Below are 18624 nucleotides of genomic sequence, written 5' to 3' on the forward strand. Positions count from 1 at the left end.
GCATTGTTTAAGGGGTCCCCTAAGTTAGCTAATCACTAAAATGGTTTAATTTAGGCCCCTAACATGTTATACTATCATTAGGGTGGTTTATTTTCAATAAAATGACACTTTATGATTCCATTTAGGGCCCCTAAAATCCGTGACAAGTTTGAATGTGAAAATCAACATGATGGTGATCCATCCTAACACTCTCTCCCAAGTGGGTGTACTTAAACATTAATTGGAAGAAAAGGAAAGGACTTAGATAAAGTGACCTTGTGACCAACACTCTAGGTGACATGTCATCAACACATAGACAATTACAAGTGTCAAGTGAGACACATTAAAATACATTACACTTTACCATGACATGTCCTTAATGCATCTAAATTATGATTAAATATTTCCTCATACAAGAAAACTTACATTAAAAAACAAAATATTTTCACAATGAGGCTTTTGAATCTTCCAAAGATTTTCCTTGGTTAGACTATGTTCACATAGGTTTGGAGCTTGTTTCCCCCAAGAATTTCTATGGTTTCACTTCCTACACATTAAACTCAAGCATTAGTAGTCCAAGGAGGTCATATAAAATGTATATCATAAATGCATAATTCAAATTTTATGAAATCCATATTGACAAAATTTGAATTTAAATTTTCTTGTCTAATCATTTCAATTACATCATTATAGGTGTTATAATCTCAAATCTACATATCATAAACCATCATAATAAATTTTCAAATCATAAATCATCCTATTAAACTTAACATTTATCTGCATATCATAAATCATCATATCCAACTTAACATTTTGCATTGCATTGTAATCTAATACTATCATGTCATAAAATTGCGTCAATATGTGTTTGATCATTTCATACACAATATCAAGTTCTTAGTGCATATTATAAGTGTAAAACACTAATAAAGTATCAAAATCAATAGATAAACCAATCAACTGTCCATCTAAGTCTCGAATGGTTGTCAAAATATCAAGGTCTCAAATACCAAAATGTAATAAAATGTCTATTCTATGAAGGATTAGGGTGAGGCCTCACATCAAATTATATAAAAAAATTTTAATACATGTATCTAACTAATGATAGGTTACATATATTGAACAAAATGAATGTATGGATCATGCTTTCTAATATGTATATATGTATAGAAACCTTATATAAATGATTCCTCCTACAATTTTAGCAAAACACATGTCTTGTAGAGCGTATTAGAAGTCCCTTACTGACACTAATAATGATTAGTTATTGAATTTTTTAATATTTAATATATGTCACATTTTGTTGAATACATTTGGAGTATTTATTGATAATACCTTGGGCTTAGTTGGCTTAGTGAGTGTAAGCAAGACATCAAGCTCGATTAGGTGTATTCAACTACTATAATGCAACCACTCTATATTCAATGTAATGTTAATTCAATTCATCATATCAATGTAATGTAATGTTATATATATATATATATATTTATAAAAAATGGTTGTGTTTTGGCTTGGAAATGTATGGGCATGACATTCTAGTATTAGATAAATTGGTTACAATGCTAGAGCCTTACCCATTATACTTAATTCACTAAGATTACAATTTGTATGTAGGATGCTTGTCATTACCTATAATGGTCGTCAAAGGGCTAGAGGCCCTAGAGGTGCACAAGTGGCATCTGGAAGGGTAGGACATGGAATTGTTGACACTCCACCCGAGAAACCTCAAAATCTTAATCAAATCTTTACAGCCATTTAGAATCTTATTGGGGTAGTGTAGGAGAGGATGCCACCTATAATTCTATGACCTAAAGAGCTAGGAATAGGGGAATCAAGAGCTAATAATAGGGAAAGAAGGAGTCCCTCACCTAGATTTGCATAGGGAAAAGGTGACTAGGAAGAGGTCTCCATACATCAAATTGATCCTCTACTAGCAGTGAGAGCACCCAAGGATATAGGGAATGAGATTATGGATTTGATATGACTCAAACCACCTCTTTTCACCAGAGCCATAGATGGCACATAGGTAGAGGCATGGTTACAGAGCTTAGAAAGGTGCTTTGGGTTGTGGCCATATGGGAACAATTTGAAGGCCTAACTTTCCATCCACTTACTATGAGATATGCTTCCAATTGGTAGAAATAGGAGGAGACCATAGGTGGAGTCAGAATAGACACACTTACCTAGGAGGCATTTGTAGCCAAGTTTAGAGATAGGTATCTTTTAGAGTATTTTAGATAGTGTCAGATTGAGGAGTTCCATGACCTTCAGTAGAGGGGCCTTACTATAGCACAATATGAGAGCTAGTTCTATCGATTTACCAAGGGTCTAAACTTGTCTTTATAGAATTTAGTGCACCTAGTTTTTTTTAGCACCTTAAGAGAGGTAGTTGAGATAGCACTAGTTGTAGACGATCTCTATAACAAATAGGAATCTCAAGATTGGTCCCACAATTGGAATTACTCCTAGTAGTCATGAAAACATAAACCCTCATGGAAGGGTAACCAGGGTCAGTCAACATGGTCCTCTAAGGCCCCATAGGTGCAAAAAAAGTCACAACAAGATAATAGGAAAAAGTTAGCACAGGGGTATTAGGGCTCTAAGCCCAAGTAGTGGCAATCGTAGGGGTCCCAACAAGATTGTATGCCACAAGCTCCATATGCACAACTAGCTAGGACTCAAGAGTCCTCTTGTGGTGGGTATAGCAGATCCTATAGGATAAGTGGCCAGCAATAGTAGTCTAGGCCATAGGGAGTTTAGGTTCAAACTTGTGGACCATGTTATGCTTGCGATGGTATGGGACATATAGCCAGAGAGTGCCCTTAGGGACTACCAGCTAGCAATCAATGAGAAGCCACTTTAGAGCCTATGGTAGGAGACATGGGTAGATCCCACAGGGTTAATGCAGAAGTTGACAATTGCCAAGCCAAGCATCAGGCTACAGTGATTGAGGCTAAATGTATGATTACAGGTATTAAGGTTTCCATATTGTTTGATTATGAAGCCACCAATTCTTTTGTATCTTCTTTGTAGTGGAAAATTGCAGGCTAGTGGTAGTTAGGTAGAATAATAATTGGGAAGTTGAGTTGGCATTAGGGGCTAGAGTGATAGGTACTTCCCTTATTCATAATTGTCAAATTCAAATTAGAGACATGAGCACAACCTCAGATCTTTGATTTACCCCCTTAGGATTGTACGATGTAGTCCTTGGTATGGATTGGCTATGTGCACATGCTAAGATGGACTGTAGATAAAAGAAGGATGAGTGTTTTCATGATTGTGGTACTCTTATGGTGATTTTGGGGATGCAAAAACCTATGTCTCTTTGTATGATCTTCGCCATGCAGCTTAAGCGGTGTCTACGAAAGGGATGTTAGTTTTTTGTAGTATCTATTAGCTATAAGGAGGAAGATGATGAAAGGGAATCTTCTCTAGATGACTACTCGATATTAAAATAATTTAGGGATGTGTTTCCCTTAAAGCTTCTAGGTATGTCACCACATAGGGTAGTTGATTTCCACATAGATCTAATGCCAAGAGTTGAGCCCATTTCAAGGACTCCATATAGGATGGCTACACATGAACTCAATGAACTTAAGATTCAATTGTAGGAACTCTTGGAGAAGGGACATATCCATCCAAGTGTATCACCTTGGGGTGTGTTGGTGATCTTTGTGAAGAAGAAATATGGATCACTCAGATTGTGTATTTACTATCAACAATTGAATTAGGTAATGATCAAGAATTGATACCTGCTCCCTAGAATTGATGACCTATTTGATCAATTACAAGGTGCTCGAGTATTCTCCAAGATATATTTAAAGTTGAGATATCATTCATTACAAATTTTGGAAAGTCATATTCATAAGACTGCATTTCGCACAAGGTATGGCCACTATGAGTTCATAGTAGTACCATTTGGCCTTATAAATGCCCTAGTTGTATTCATGAGACTTATGAATAGGGTGTTTTGTACATTTCTAGATAAATTTTTAGTAGTTTTCCTTGATGATATATTGATATGTTCACATGATGAGAAGGAACATGAAGACCACTTGTGGCAGGTATTGCAATGATTAAGGGAAAATCAGCTATATGATAATTTGTCCAAGTGTGCCTTCTTTAGAAAGGAAGTACATTATTTAGGTCATGTGACATCAAGAGATGGAATTGTAGTGGATCCATCCAAGATCTAGGCCATCATGGATTGGCCGACACCGACTAATGTTTTAGAAGTTAGGAGTTTCATGGGATTAGTAGGATATTATAGGCAGTTTGTGGTAGGATTCTCCAAAGTAGCTCACCCCATCACCTCACTTTAGAGGAAAGGGAAGAAGTTTGAATGGACAGACAAGTGTGAGGAGGCCTTCTAAGAACTTAGGAAGGCACTTACTAGTGCACCAATCTTAGTAGTACCAGATCCTTCCTCAGATTTTGTAGTATGCATGGATGCTTCATTGGATGGTATTAGAGTTGTTCTCATGTAGAATGGTTGTGTCATAGCATATGAGTCTAAGAAACTCAAGACTCATGAGCTCAACTATCCCACCCATGATTTAGAGCTTATAGCAATAGTTCATGCCTTATCAAGATGGAGCCACTTTCTTCTAGGACATTTCTTTGAGCTTCATTCAGATCACCAAAGTTTGTAGCATATTTTCACACAACCAAATCTAAATGCCTGAGAGAGGAGATGGATGGAGTTCTTATGTGAGTATAATTTTGATGTACATTCCATTAAGGGAAAGGAGAATGTAGTCATAGATGCCTTGAGTAGGAGACATCACAAGATATTTTCTATGATTTCTAAGAGAGATTTGAGAGAGCGTATACTACACCATCTTTCTGAAGATGTATTTTATATAGAATTTTGTTAGTTAGTACACTCCCAAAGACCCCTAGAGGGGAGGTTTTTTGATTTTTCATTGGGTATAGATAGATTATTACACCATAAAGGGAACATATATGTACCACCCTTAGGTGACTTACATTAGTTCATCATTATGGAGGCACATAGAGCACCCTATGTAGCACATCTAGGTGTCATGAAATTTCATGCAAATTTAAGGTAGTTTTATCATTGGCCAAGAATGAGAATGCAAATTGCCAACATCATAGCCAAATGCCTAGAGTGCTAGAGAGTTAAGGTAGAACACAGACATGCAGGTGGGCTCTTGTAGCCACATTAGATACCTGAGTGGAAATGGGACACTATCTCCATGGAATTCATTGTTGGTCTTTTGATGTCTTCTTGTCATCATGATGCCATCATGGTGATGGCAGACACCTTGACCAAAGTTTCTCACTTTTCATCTGTTTGTACTACCTTCATAGCACCCACAATGGTATAGGTATTCTTACAAGATATTGTTAAGTTGCATGGTATTCCTCATAAGATACTATTAGATAGAGACTCCTTATTTACATCATCCCTTTGGAGGGAATTCTAGAAATCACTTGGTACCAAACTCAACTTTAGCATTGCCTATCATCTTCAAATGGATGGGAAAACATAGAGAGTTAACTAGATCCTAGAGGATATGTTATGAATGTATGTGATGGGCCACCAATCCAAGTGGGAAGAGTACCTCCATCTTGCAAAATTTTCCTATAACAATGGGCATCACACTTCCATAGGCATGCCACCTATCAAACCTTGTATGGGAGGCCTTGTAGGAAACCTCTAAGTTGGGATAGGATTGAAGACAAGATATCTATAGGGCCATAGTTAGTCAAGGACATGGAGCAGCAAGTTGTATTGATCAGATAGTGCCTTAGAGAAGGCCAAGATAGACAAAATAAATATATATATGCAAAGAGGGTGGATAGAGAGTACATGGTTGGTGAGAGAGTATTTTTGAGAGTGCGGCCACATAAGAGCCCAATCAATTTTGGAAAAGGCTATAAGTTAGCACCTTTATTTGTGGGTCCCTTTGAGATTTTGGAATGGACAGGACCAATTGCTTATTGTTTAGCCCTGCCACCTAGCCTGTCATGCATTCATGATGTATTTCATGTATTTGTATTAAGGAAGTATATTTATGAAAAGTTTCACATCATATATTGGTATGCTTTTTAGGTGGAGTCAGATAGATAGATAGCATTGGAGCCCATTCACATTTTGGTTCGATGAACCCTCACACTTCAAGGTAGAGAGCTGGACTAGGTTAGGGTCCAATGGGATTGTTATGACAAGGTCACAACTTCATGGGAGGATGCATCTCAGATGAAGACTTGGTACCCATATCTTTTTGATGAACTCCAAGAGGAGGTTCATGTTTAGGGGGGAAGATGTGAGGCCTCACCCTAACCTATCATAAAATAGACATTTTATTACATTTTGATATTTGAGACCTTGATATTTTGATAGCCATTCAAGACTTAGATGGAAAGTGGATTGTTTTATCTATTGATTTTGATACTTGAGTAGTGTATTACACTTATGATATGCACTAAGAACTTGATATTGTGTATGAAATGATCAAACACATATGGATGTAGTTTTATGACATGATAGTATTAGATTACAATGCGACGCAAAATGTTAAGTTGGATATGATGATTTATGATATACAGATAAATGTTAAGTTGAATAGGATGATTTATGATATGAAAATTTATTATGATGGTTTATGATATGCAAATTTGATATTTTAACACCTGTAATGATGTAATTGAAATGATTAGAAAAGAAAATTTAAATTTAAATTTTGTCAATATGGATTTCGTAAAATTTGAATTATGCATTTATGATATACATTTTATATGATCTCCTCAAACTATTGATGCTCGAGATTAATGTGCAGGAAGTGGAACCATGGAAATTCTTGGGGGAAACAAGTTCCAAACCTATGTGAACACAGTCTAACTAAGGTGAATCTTTGGAAGATTCAAAAGCCTCATTGTGAAAATATTTTGTTTCGTAATGTAATTTTCCTTATATGAGGAAATGTTTAATCATAATTTAGATGAATTAAGAACATGTCATGGTGAAGTGTAATGTATTTTAATGTGTCACTTGACACTTGTAATTATCTATGTATTGATGAAATGTCACCTAGAGTGTTGGTCACAAGGTCACTTTATCTAAGTCATTTCCTTTTCTTCCAATTTAATGTTTAAGTACACCCACTTGGGAGAGAGTGTTAGGATGGATTACCATCATGTTGATTTTCGAATTCAAACTTGTCAAGGATTTTAGGGGGCCTAAATGGGATCTTAAAGTGTCATTTTATTGAAAATAAACCACCCTAATGGCAGTATAATGTGTTAGGGACCTAAATTCAACCATTTTAGTGATTAGCTAACTTAGGGGAACCCTTAAACAATGCACTCTTGAACCAATTCGAAATTTTGGGTTTCCCCATGAGTGTACCCTCACAACTCTACTTGGTCAACTTTCTTATTTTGGAGGGGCAACAATGTAAGAAAGAGGGGGCTTAATGTTCCTACTAAAAAGGTGGGTAGAGAGTCTTTTTAGAGGAGTGGAGACAAATTAGTGGGTCATTCACCCACTCCCTAAGTTTAGAGATAGCTAGCTTTGGGAGGGAGATTAAGGGAGCTCTACTAAAATTATCATTACCCTAGCTTGGACCAAGGTTGTTGTTTCACACTATGCTTCACTTTCTTGCTTGAGTATTGCAAAATAAATCTGCAAGTATGGAAAATTTGCCAATGGAGTATGCATTTTATTGTGAGTCTTTTCATCATGAATCTTATTATTAATTTGTGGCAATATGTATGTATATTGTGTCCTTGAAATATTTCTTGATTTTTCTTCTTGATTTTCATGTTTGAATTTGAATGTTCAATGTGATTATGGGTGTGAAGGCTTCACTCACCCTTGGGAGGGAAGAGAAGTGTTGGGTGAAGGGATTAGTTGGGCTCAACATTGTAGTTGAGAAGATTTACCTCATGAGTATGAGTTGTTTTCTTTCATGGAGTATGGGCTCCATTGTAGCCATATACCTTTGTTACTTTGGGAGACACAAGGGGTTTTATGTGTATGGAGGATATTTTTATGATGGCCTTGAGAGGAAAATGCAATTACAATATGATTTTTTTTTTTGGTTATGACATCTCCTCTTTGAAGAGCCCACTTTCACCCAATGTGAAATGCTTCCATTAGCGAATCAATGTGAAAGCCATAGGAGGGAATTGTTTGTGTTATATATTGTGCTTCATGCAATGGTAGTGATGTATTTGTGTAACCCATTTGAATCTTGTTTCCTCTACTCAGTGGGTGGCTTCATAGAAGTCTAGGATGGGAGGTGAGCCTCCATGGTTCTGAGTTTTGTGTTGTGTTGCAAGTTTTGTGAAGATGGATTTCTTGGAGATATTAGGGTTTATTCTTGACAATGTCAAAAAGTCAAATGTGAAGGGAGACTAATCTTCCCATGTTACAACTAAATGAGTTGTGTTGATTAAGACTCCATAATGTTTTAAAGTGAGGTAGGAATGAAATTTTCATACAACTACATATTGTTGAAAATTGTGATGTTGAGAAAATTGAACAAAAGTAGCCTTTGAAAGGAAGTATTCATTATGAGTTTTCACGATATGTGTTTTTGGTGTATTATGAAGTATGTAATGAGCTCATTCTCCTTTGCTAATTGTAATTCATTGGGTGAAAACATTACATAGTGGTTGTGTTTCTTTTGATTTAGTTTCTTTAAATAAATAAAAAGATGATTGTGTTATGTTATGCATTCATATACTAGAAGAAAGTTATTATATTGGGCAGTTCATTTCATATGTAAGAAAGTTAATTCAATTGGATTTCTAAGCTTTAATATATTCCTAAGAACACCATCACGTCATCAACATAGTCACTAAGATTTCATAGAAGGAATAAAAGAGAATCAACTTGAGAAAATCAATACATAGTCCAAATGCATGAGTAAACCATCCTATAGGTGTATATTATGCCTCTGGAAAATGTATGGGGAAGGAAAATGATTCCTTCCCTATATTACAATTCAATATTTTATTCAAGAGGATATAAAAGGATTTTTGTGTATCAATAAATACATTCATGTACTAAAGAGTAAGACTAAAAAAAAACATTGATGACCTAGTCCTTGAATTATCTGTGAGAAAAAACCCTCTTGGATTACGTGACCATTGGATCCTAATGTTAGAAAACAACTTAAATTTATATAGTTTAAAATAAGACTATGACTAAGGGAAGGACTAGACACTACCCTCTAATACTGGATGTACCTAATGAGATACCCACCAAATTATAAATTGATTTAAAATAAATACAAAAAAAAATTCATCCACCCAAGTGCCTACACTTCTCCCTTGAAATTACTTGGTGCATGTGACAAAGGTTATGGGGAGGGAGCAATTCTAACATCATGTCAATCCCTAATCCTAGGCACCATCACCTTGAGCAATGGAAATGCATGTTTAAAAAATCCTAGGTGCCAAGTATGGAGGGAGAATCATGTAAAACAAAAAAATAACTTTTCAAAGCACAAAGGACATGTACCATGTTGAAGGAGACTTGGGTTTTTACTAATGTCTTGTCCCTACCACATGTTAGGGACCCTTCCCTAGATAAGCCCTCCCTTTTAACCCTTACTTGGTTCCTATAAAATAGAACATGGAAATGCACCCAACTTAGTGGGGACCACCTTGGGCTTGTGAACTTTCCTAGAACAAGGAACATGTTGGTGTCAACTTGATTTGATTTTGTCCTTAGTGGTTAGGAGTAGAATTTAGTAGGATGTTTGGGGAAGTATTTGGTATAGTTTAGATTTATTATAAGAAAGATTAATTTCATGTGTTTGGGATAAGGGTTAGTGCATTAGGATAGGTAAAAAGTAGGAAATTAGGAAGGGATTAGATATGATAGTTGCTTGGATTAGGAATACACACACACACACACACACACACACACACACACACTTCATTTATGATGTTATGCATAGAAAAAGAAAATATATATACATATCAATAGTTATTTACCACATAGATTATATATAATAATAATAATAATTTAATAAATAATGTATGTTTCTAATATATAAACATTTTATTTCTTAGGGTTCATCTTGTAAAATGTGTAAAGATTGTTATGAAAGTATATAACAAATATAAAAGTAAATTAAATGGTATTCTTATATTTATGTAATTTCTTGAGTTGGATACTTGGGATTTTAGGGATTTTTAATAAGGTAATGTGATTTTATCATTTTAACAAAATGGACTCATAGGCAAAATTTAAATTAATTACATCAAGATATATTTTCTAGGGTTTTCATGCAATATTAGAGATTAAATAATAAAGGTGTTTAATAATTAATACATAAGAGTTTATTTAATTAATTATTCCATATGAAATTTTTTATTGAACTCAATCTTATACGTGAAAGATGTCAAGTAAACTGGGAAGAAATTTTAGTGGTTAATGGGGGATAGTTAGTAGAGGGATTGGAATTATATAATATCTTTTTAATACATGTATCTGACTAATGATAGGTTACATATATTGAACAAAATGTATGTATGGATCATGCTTTCTAATATTTATATATGGATAGAAACCTTATATAAATGATTCCTCCTACAATTTTGGCAAAACATGTCTTGTAGAGCATATTGGAAGTCCCTTACTCACACTAACAATGATTAGTTATTGAATTTTTTAATATTTAATATATGTCACATGATGTTGAATACATCTAAAGTATTTATCAATAACACCTAGGGATTAGTTGGCTTAGTGAGTGTAAGCAATACATCAAGCTTGATTAAGTGTATTCAACTACTATAATCTAACCACTCTATATTCAATGTAATGTCAATTCAATTCATCGTATCAATGTAATGTTCCATTATATTTATTTATTCATTTAAAAAAAAAGTGGTTGTGTTTTGGCTTGGAAATTTTTTGGCATGACACATACAACTCACTTTGCAAATTTAAATCTCCAATCGCTCATCTATTGGTTCATTGCCTAGTATCCATTATCATCTCCATCACTAATCTTCTTGGTGCCTCCTCAAGAAATCATAACTGGCCAAACTCTTTACATCACCTCTTTTTCTTTGCTACTCATATCTTCTCCTTAAGATCACCAATAAAAAATAAACCAACCTTAGAAAATATCTCTTATGCCTCCTTAAATAGGTAATTTTGATCTTTTACTGCTCAAATATCATCATGGATCTTAGGGTTAGGTCATATTCATTAAATTCAAACATAGTTTTGTTCTCCTTCTCCTTTCTTGACTAAATCCTTAACTTTGGTTGTATAAAAAACTCTCTTTGTGCATTAAATATTCTAGCTCATTAATCCTTATCATCCACATGCTTTGAGTTATCCAAAAAATCAAATATGTCAACCTTAAACTTGATTTTTTATAAACTGTAACTTTATCTATCACTCAAAAATCACTATGTTCTTATGCTTGGTCATCATTGTGTAGCTTGATATACATTGTTGTGTTTTTCTCAGCATCTACTAGTTCTCTTGGTCATTACTATTCTCGATACCTACGAACCTTTCTTCATCAACTTTCTTGGAAATAATTATCACTCATCTTAAACTATTTGTTTGGATTCTTCTTATGTTCCTTAATCTTTTGATCTATCTCCTTCATTGATTGATTAATAATGATACGCAATCATGTTTAGAGTTTAACTCAACTCTTTTCCATTCACTTATAAAAAACTTAATTTGTCTTCTTCACTCCATGTAATTATTAAACAACACATTATCTTGTCAATGAATAACTTATCAAGTGCCCATTGTATTTCTATTATACTTATAAACTTCTCTATTCTCAACAACATCACTAGCCCACCTTTCTAATATCTTATTTTCAAATCCTCTTCATGATACAGGAGCATCCAGAGGTATAAGGGCAATCCTGTGTCACCCAATAAAAAAAATGTACTTAGACTTTGTTTCTGTTTCATGTCTTTACATTTTTGGATACCCATTTGGGTCAAATAAAGGTTCCAACTCTCATAGTTCCACTATCAGTGTGTTTGAAAATCCTAAAAAAAATAGGAGCATGCAATTTGGCCATCATTTTGGTGACCTAGAAGGTGTGAATTGGCTAGATGAATGTAATTGTGATTTAGAGCATTCCAAAAAAAGAATCAGGTCAAAAGGCCCCACGGTTTGAAAGTTATTGCAGTTTTTCGAGTTTTGGAGACCTCCTAAGAATGCTTCAAAGTCAAGTTTGGGGAATTAAATGACCTTGAAAAGGGTCAAAAAATGGGGGACAAGCATAGCTTGTCCATAGGGCTATAGAGTGCTTCAAGAGCTTTCCGAAAATGTAAACGATTCATCAATCGGAGCTACGGTTCAAAAGTTATGCCTCCCGGAAGTTTGGCTACCGTTTCTGGATTCTTCTAGATTTGCACTGACTTCTAACACAGCTTTTGGAACCTTCTATTTTTTTGGTGGATGCCTACTAGCACTTTCTAGAATGTACTCCTAGTTCTTAACCCTCCGGGGTCTATTTAAGGAGATTTTTGGCATTGTAAAAGTCAGTTCAGAGTGGAGTTTGAGAGGAGGTGCTAAAAGGAGAAATATTCTCCAGATTTATGCTATTGTAAGCCCTTAGGGCATGTTATGAAGTTTATTTTCTCTGTACTATTTTTACTAGCTATTTTCTCAGTTAATATAATTTTCCCTTTCTGCTTGGTTCCATTCTGTTCTTGGGTTGTGTCCCCATCAAGTGGTATGAGAGCGAGTTTTCCTGAGTGTGTAGACAGAGCGCCGACTGTGAGGTAGTTTGCACCAGGACTGTGTGGTTGTGGGTTCGAGTTAGAAGATGCCTCCATGAAGAGAGCATGGCAGAAGGGCTAGAGCTATTGCTCCTGAGGAGGTTAGAGCCCTCCAGAGGCAGGTACAAGCATTGCAAGAGGAGCTTCGTAGAGGAGCAAATGTTGCCGCAGGTGACAATAGTGAGGATGACAATGAAGAGGAAGTAATGGGACCAGAAGAGGAAGTTGACAAGGAAGTTCTGAATCCTATAGAGGAAAGGCTTTTTAGGGCCATTACTAAGTTTGGGAAAAGACCTACAATTGAAGTGGGAATATTTTCAGGAAATCTGAAACCAGATGAGTTGATTGATTGGATCAATGAACTGGAAGAATACTTTGAGTATGAGGATATAAGGGACCTAGATAGGGTTAAGTTTGCAAAGGCCAAACTGAAAGGCCATGCCAAAATCTGGTGGCAAGAGGTTCAACTAGAAATACTTAGAAGAGTAAAGGAGAAGATCACAAGATGGGATCGCATGGTGGACAAATTGAAGAAGCGGTTCATTCCTGTGGACTATGAGCTTGATTTGTTTAAGAAGATGCATGGGTTAAAGCAAGCAGGAAGATCAGTCCAAGAATATACAGAGGAGTTTTATCGAATCTTGATTAGCATGGGGCATGAAGAAGCAAATAAGGAGAAGGTTTCTCATTATATCAGTGGGTTGCGACCTAGCATCCAGGAGGAATTAAGTCTGGTAAGAATGACAAGAATTGAAGAAGCATACCAGTTTTCCCTATGAGATGAAGAGAAGCTGAGTAAAAGGTTTGAAGGAAGACAAAGAGGGCATAATCAAGGAGGAAGGGGAAGTGGTAGATCATCTGGAAGTCACAATGAAACCCAAAAGAAAAATGAAGATGTGGGTACTAGCAGAAACCAGAGGAATGAGGGTTTCAACCGCTCCCATGATCAAGACTTTGGAAATCAAAGAGGAAGAGGTAGAGGATGTGGACAAGGAAGAGGAGGCTTCCATGGTACCTATTTCCATTGCAATGAAGAAGGTCATCATGCCTTTGAATTCCCTCAACGACAAGGAAGGACAGATAGGAGAGCTGAGGGCCAAGCTAGGGTTGCTCATGTGGATGAGGATGCACAATCATCACATTCAGAGGATGCAGAAAGAGGAGAGACCTTCGTAAATGAAAGAGTCCTATTAACTGGTGAGAATGAACCAGGACAACGGAGGAGTTTGTTCCGTACTAGATGCAAGTGTGAGGATAAATGTTGTGATGTGATCATTGATGGTGGTAGCACTGATAACCTGGTATCAGAAGAGATGGTCTCTAAGCTAATGCTCAAGAGGGAGAAACATCCCCAGCCCTATCGGATTTCTTGGGTAAAAGATGATCATAAGGTCCTAGTAAGTGAACAATGCCTAGTAAAATTCAAAATTGGGAGTTACCATGATGAAGTTCTTTGTGATGTTATTTCGATGGATGTTTGCCATCTATTGTTGGGTAGACCATGGCAGTTTGATAGTCATGCAATACATGATGGACATGCAAACACCCACTCTCTGAAAAAGGATGGAGTTCACCACAAATTGAAGCCCATGAAAAAGGAAGGTGAAAAGGTATGTAGCAGTGTTAGGATTTGTCTTGTTGATGGAAGAAAGTTTTTAGATGGCATGAAACATCAGTGTATGTGCTATGCTTTGATTCCTAGGACAGATAAAGAAGGTAGTAGTGAAATACCACTTGAAGTTTTAGATTTACTAGGTGAATTTAGAGATATTATCTCTAATAATGTTCCAGATGGATTGCCACCAGTAAGGCAAATCAATCATCAGATAGATCTGATTCCAAGAGCTAGTTTGCCTAACAAGGCTGCTCATAGGATGACTCCTACTGAAACAAAGGAGCTAAATAGATAGGTTCAGGAGCTATTGAGGAAGGGCTTGATTTGAGAGAGCCTGAGTCCATGTGCAGTACCTATAGTACTCACACCAAAGAAGGATGGAAAGTGGAGGATGTGTACAGATTCCCAAGCTATAAATAGGATAACCATCAAGTACTGATTTCCTTTGCCAAGGATGGATGATCTTATGGACTACTTGAGTGGAGCTCAATACTTCACAAAGATAGATCTGAAGAGTGGCTATCATCAGATATAGATTTGAGAAGGAGATGAGTGGAAAATAGCCTTCAAGACCAAGGAGGGTCTTTATGAGTGGTTTGTGATGCCCTTTGGATTGACGAACGCCCCAAGCACCTTCATGCGGCTCATGAATGAGGTACTTAAGAAGTTCTTGGGAAAATTTGTTATTGTCTGTTTGGATGATATTTTAATTTTCAGCAAGACTTTGGAAGAACATTTACTGCATATTTGTAGTGTCCTTGAAAGGCTAAGGGAAGAGAAACTGTTAATTAATCTAAAGAAGTGTGTCTTTGCAAAAAGGGAGTTAGTCTATTTGGGATTTGTTATATCACCTGAAGGTCTCAAAATAGATCTAGAGAAGGTAAAAGCCATCTTGGAATGGCCTACTCCAAGGTCTGCTACTGAGGTAAGATCATTTCATGGTCTGGTTAGTTTTTATAGGAAGTTTATTAAGAATTTTAGTGGCATATGTGTACCCCTAACTGATACAATAAGAGGGGATAGAAAAGAGTTCAAATGGACTGCAGCAGCTACGAGAAGTTTTGAATTGCTGAAGAAGAAGGTAACATAACAGCCTGTGTTGGCACTTCCAGATTTTAGAAAAGTGTTCCAGGTGGATTGTGATGCTAGTGGCAGTGCTATTGGGGTTGTATTAAGCCAAGAAGGTAAGCCTATTGCATATTTTAGTGAAAAATTAAATGATGCAAAGAAGAAGTATTCTGTTTATGATCAAGAATTCTATGCAATAGTTCAGGCCTTAAAGAAATGGAGGCATTATTTATTGCCAAAGGAATTTGTTTTGTATACTGATCATCAGGCATTACAGTACCTAAATAGCCAAGGTAAATTGAATCAGAGGCATATGAAGTGGGTAGAATTCTTGCAGAGTTATACATTTGTGTTGAAGCATAGAAGTGGAAAATCCAACAGGGTTGTAGATGCACTAAGTAGGAGACAGTCACTGCTTATAGTAATGCAGGTTGAAGTAGTTGGGTTTGATGAACTCAAGAATTTGTACCTCGAGGATCCTAATTTTGCTGAAGCAAGGAAAGCTTGTAAAGAGCCTATTGCTATAGATAGAACAAATTGGTTAGATTATTTGATTCAGGATGGCATGTTGTTCAAAGGTAGGAAATTGTGCATTCCAAGGAGTTCCATGAGGGAAAATCTGATTAAGGAGAAACACAGTGGAGGGATGGCAGGACATTTTGGTTGAGATAAGACCATTTCCATTCTTAGAGAACATTATTTTTGGCCTCAAATTTCATAGGATGTGAAGAAGTTCGTACAAAGTTGCCAAGGGGTTTAGTCACAATACGGGTCTTTATCAACCATTGCCTATTCCATCAAGGCCATGGGAGGACATAAGTATGGATTTTGTTCTTGGATTTCCAAGGACACAAAAGGGTAATGACTCAGTATTCGTGGTGGTTGATAGGTTCTCCAAAATGGCACATTTTATTCCATGCCACAAAACTCATGATGCTATCCATATTGCAGACTTGTTTTTCAAAGAGGTGGTAAGACTACATGGTCTTCCGAGGAGTATAGTTTCTGATAGAGATACTAAATTTGTGGGGTATTTCTGGAGGACATTGTGGAAGAAGTTGAGAACAGACCTAAAATTCAGTTCCACGCATCACCCACAGACTGATGGTCAAACAGAAGTGGTAAATAGAAGTTTGGGCAATTTGTTGAGATGTTTAGTTGGGGATAAGCCCAAGGGATGGGATTTGATTCTACCACAGGCAGAGTTTGCTTATAATAACTCTGTAAATAGGAGTACTAGAAAATCACCATTCCAAATTGTATATGGGAATAGCCCAAGGACTGCACCAAAGCTGAGGAAGATAGAACAAGGGGAGAGGACAAGTGTTGAAGCTAAGGAATTTGCTGAACATATCAAGCATCTACATGAGGAGGTTCAGGCACACATAACTAAGATGAATCAAGAGTATAAAGCTAGGGCTGATCAAAGGAGAAGACATAAGGAATTCCAAGTAGGAGATTTAGTCATGGTACACTTACGAAAAGAAAGATTTCTAGCTGATACTTACAACAAGCTGAAAATGAAGAAATTTGGCCCCTACAAAATTTTGAAGAAACATGACTTAGGAAATGCATATGAAGTGGAGCTGCCAGATGGTATTCAGATTTCTCCTATTTTCAACATTGCAGATTTAACAGAGTATCATGATGATGGTGCAGATGAGGAGCTGGTGTTAGAGCCATGTCCAATTCCTGCTTCTAAGAAGGAGGAGATAGAAGACATTCTAGATCATCGTGTGGGTAGGAGTACCAGAAATAGGCAGTATGAAGAGTATTTGGTCAAATGGAAAGGATGACCAATCAAGGACTCAACTTGGATTTTAGTAGATGAGGTTTCCCATTTGGGATTTCCTCTACCATCCATAAAGTGACAGGGTCACTTTTCAATCTACCCTGGGTGTCTGATGCAGGAGCATCCAGAGGTATAAGGGCAATCCTGTGTCACCCAAAAAAAAAAAAAACTTAGACTTAGTTTCTGTTTCATGTCTTTACATTTTTGGATACCCATTTGGGTCAAATAAAGGTTCCAACTCTCACAGTTCCACTATCAGCGTGTTTGAAAATCTCAAAAAAAAATAGGAGCATGCAATTTGGCCATCATTTTGGTGACCTAGAAGGTGTGAATTGGCTAGATGAATGTAATTGTGATTTAGAGCATTCTAGAAAAATAATCAGGTCAAAAGGCCCCACGGTTTGAAAGTTATTGCAATTTTTTGGGTTTTGGAGACCTCCTAAGAATGCTTCAAATTCAGGTTTGGGGCATTAAATGACCTTGAAAAGGGTCAAAAAATGGGGGACGAGCAAAGCTATCCATAGGGCTATAGAGCGCTTCGAGAGCTTTTCGAAAATGTAAATGGTTTGTCAATCGGAGCTACGGTTCAAAAGTTATGCCTCCCGGAAGTTTGGCTACCGTTTCTGGATTCTTCTAGATTTGCACCGACTTCTAACACAGCTTTTGGAACCTTCTATTTTGTTGGTGGATGCCTACTAGCACTTTCTAGAATGTACTCCTAGTCCTTAACCCTCCGGGGTCTATTTAAGGAGATTTTTGGCATTGTAAAAGGCAGTTCGGATTGGAGTTTGAGAGGAGGTGCTAAAAGGAGAAATATTCTCTAGATTTATGCTATTGTAAGCCCTTAGGGCATGTTCTAAAGTTTATTTTCTCTGTACTATTTGTACTAGCTATTTTCTCAGTTAATATAATTTTCCCTTTCTGCTTGGTTCCATTCTGTTCTTGGGTTGTGTCCCCATCACTTCATCAATAAATAAATATGGTACTTTACACTATTAATAAATGTCTCTCCAATAGTTAGACAATGTATTACTAATAGGTTTGACTTCAATGACAACATGACAATAATTCTAATTGTAGTTTTGAAAAATATCCCTCTTTTGCATTGATGGCAACACCTTTTATTATCATGCAATCCAAAATCTTCATTATATTCACTTCAAAACTTTTACATGGTAGCTTCCTCAATGTTTGCTCTCTCTTTCTTAGTTTCATTGTGATTCTCATTCAATACAATTTATGGATGCTCCCTCTAACATCAATTGTTGCAGTATCAACTATATAGTACTCCCTCTATCATTTCAACACATACTCTATCTCTTTCATATCTCACTCTTTTTTTAATAACTTCAACATCTATAGAAACATATGTCTCCCTCATTGTATGAAATGGTAACTGAATATATCTCCCTCTTTTGAC

The sequence above is a fragment of the Cupressus sempervirens genome, chromosome 8, assembly GCF_028749045.1.
Source record: "Cupressus sempervirens isolate cs-2001-9-10 chromosome 8, ASM2874904v1, whole genome shotgun sequence".
In the NCBI taxonomy this organism is placed as follows: Eukaryota; Viridiplantae; Streptophyta; class Pinopsida; order Cupressales; family Cupressaceae; genus Cupressus; species Cupressus sempervirens.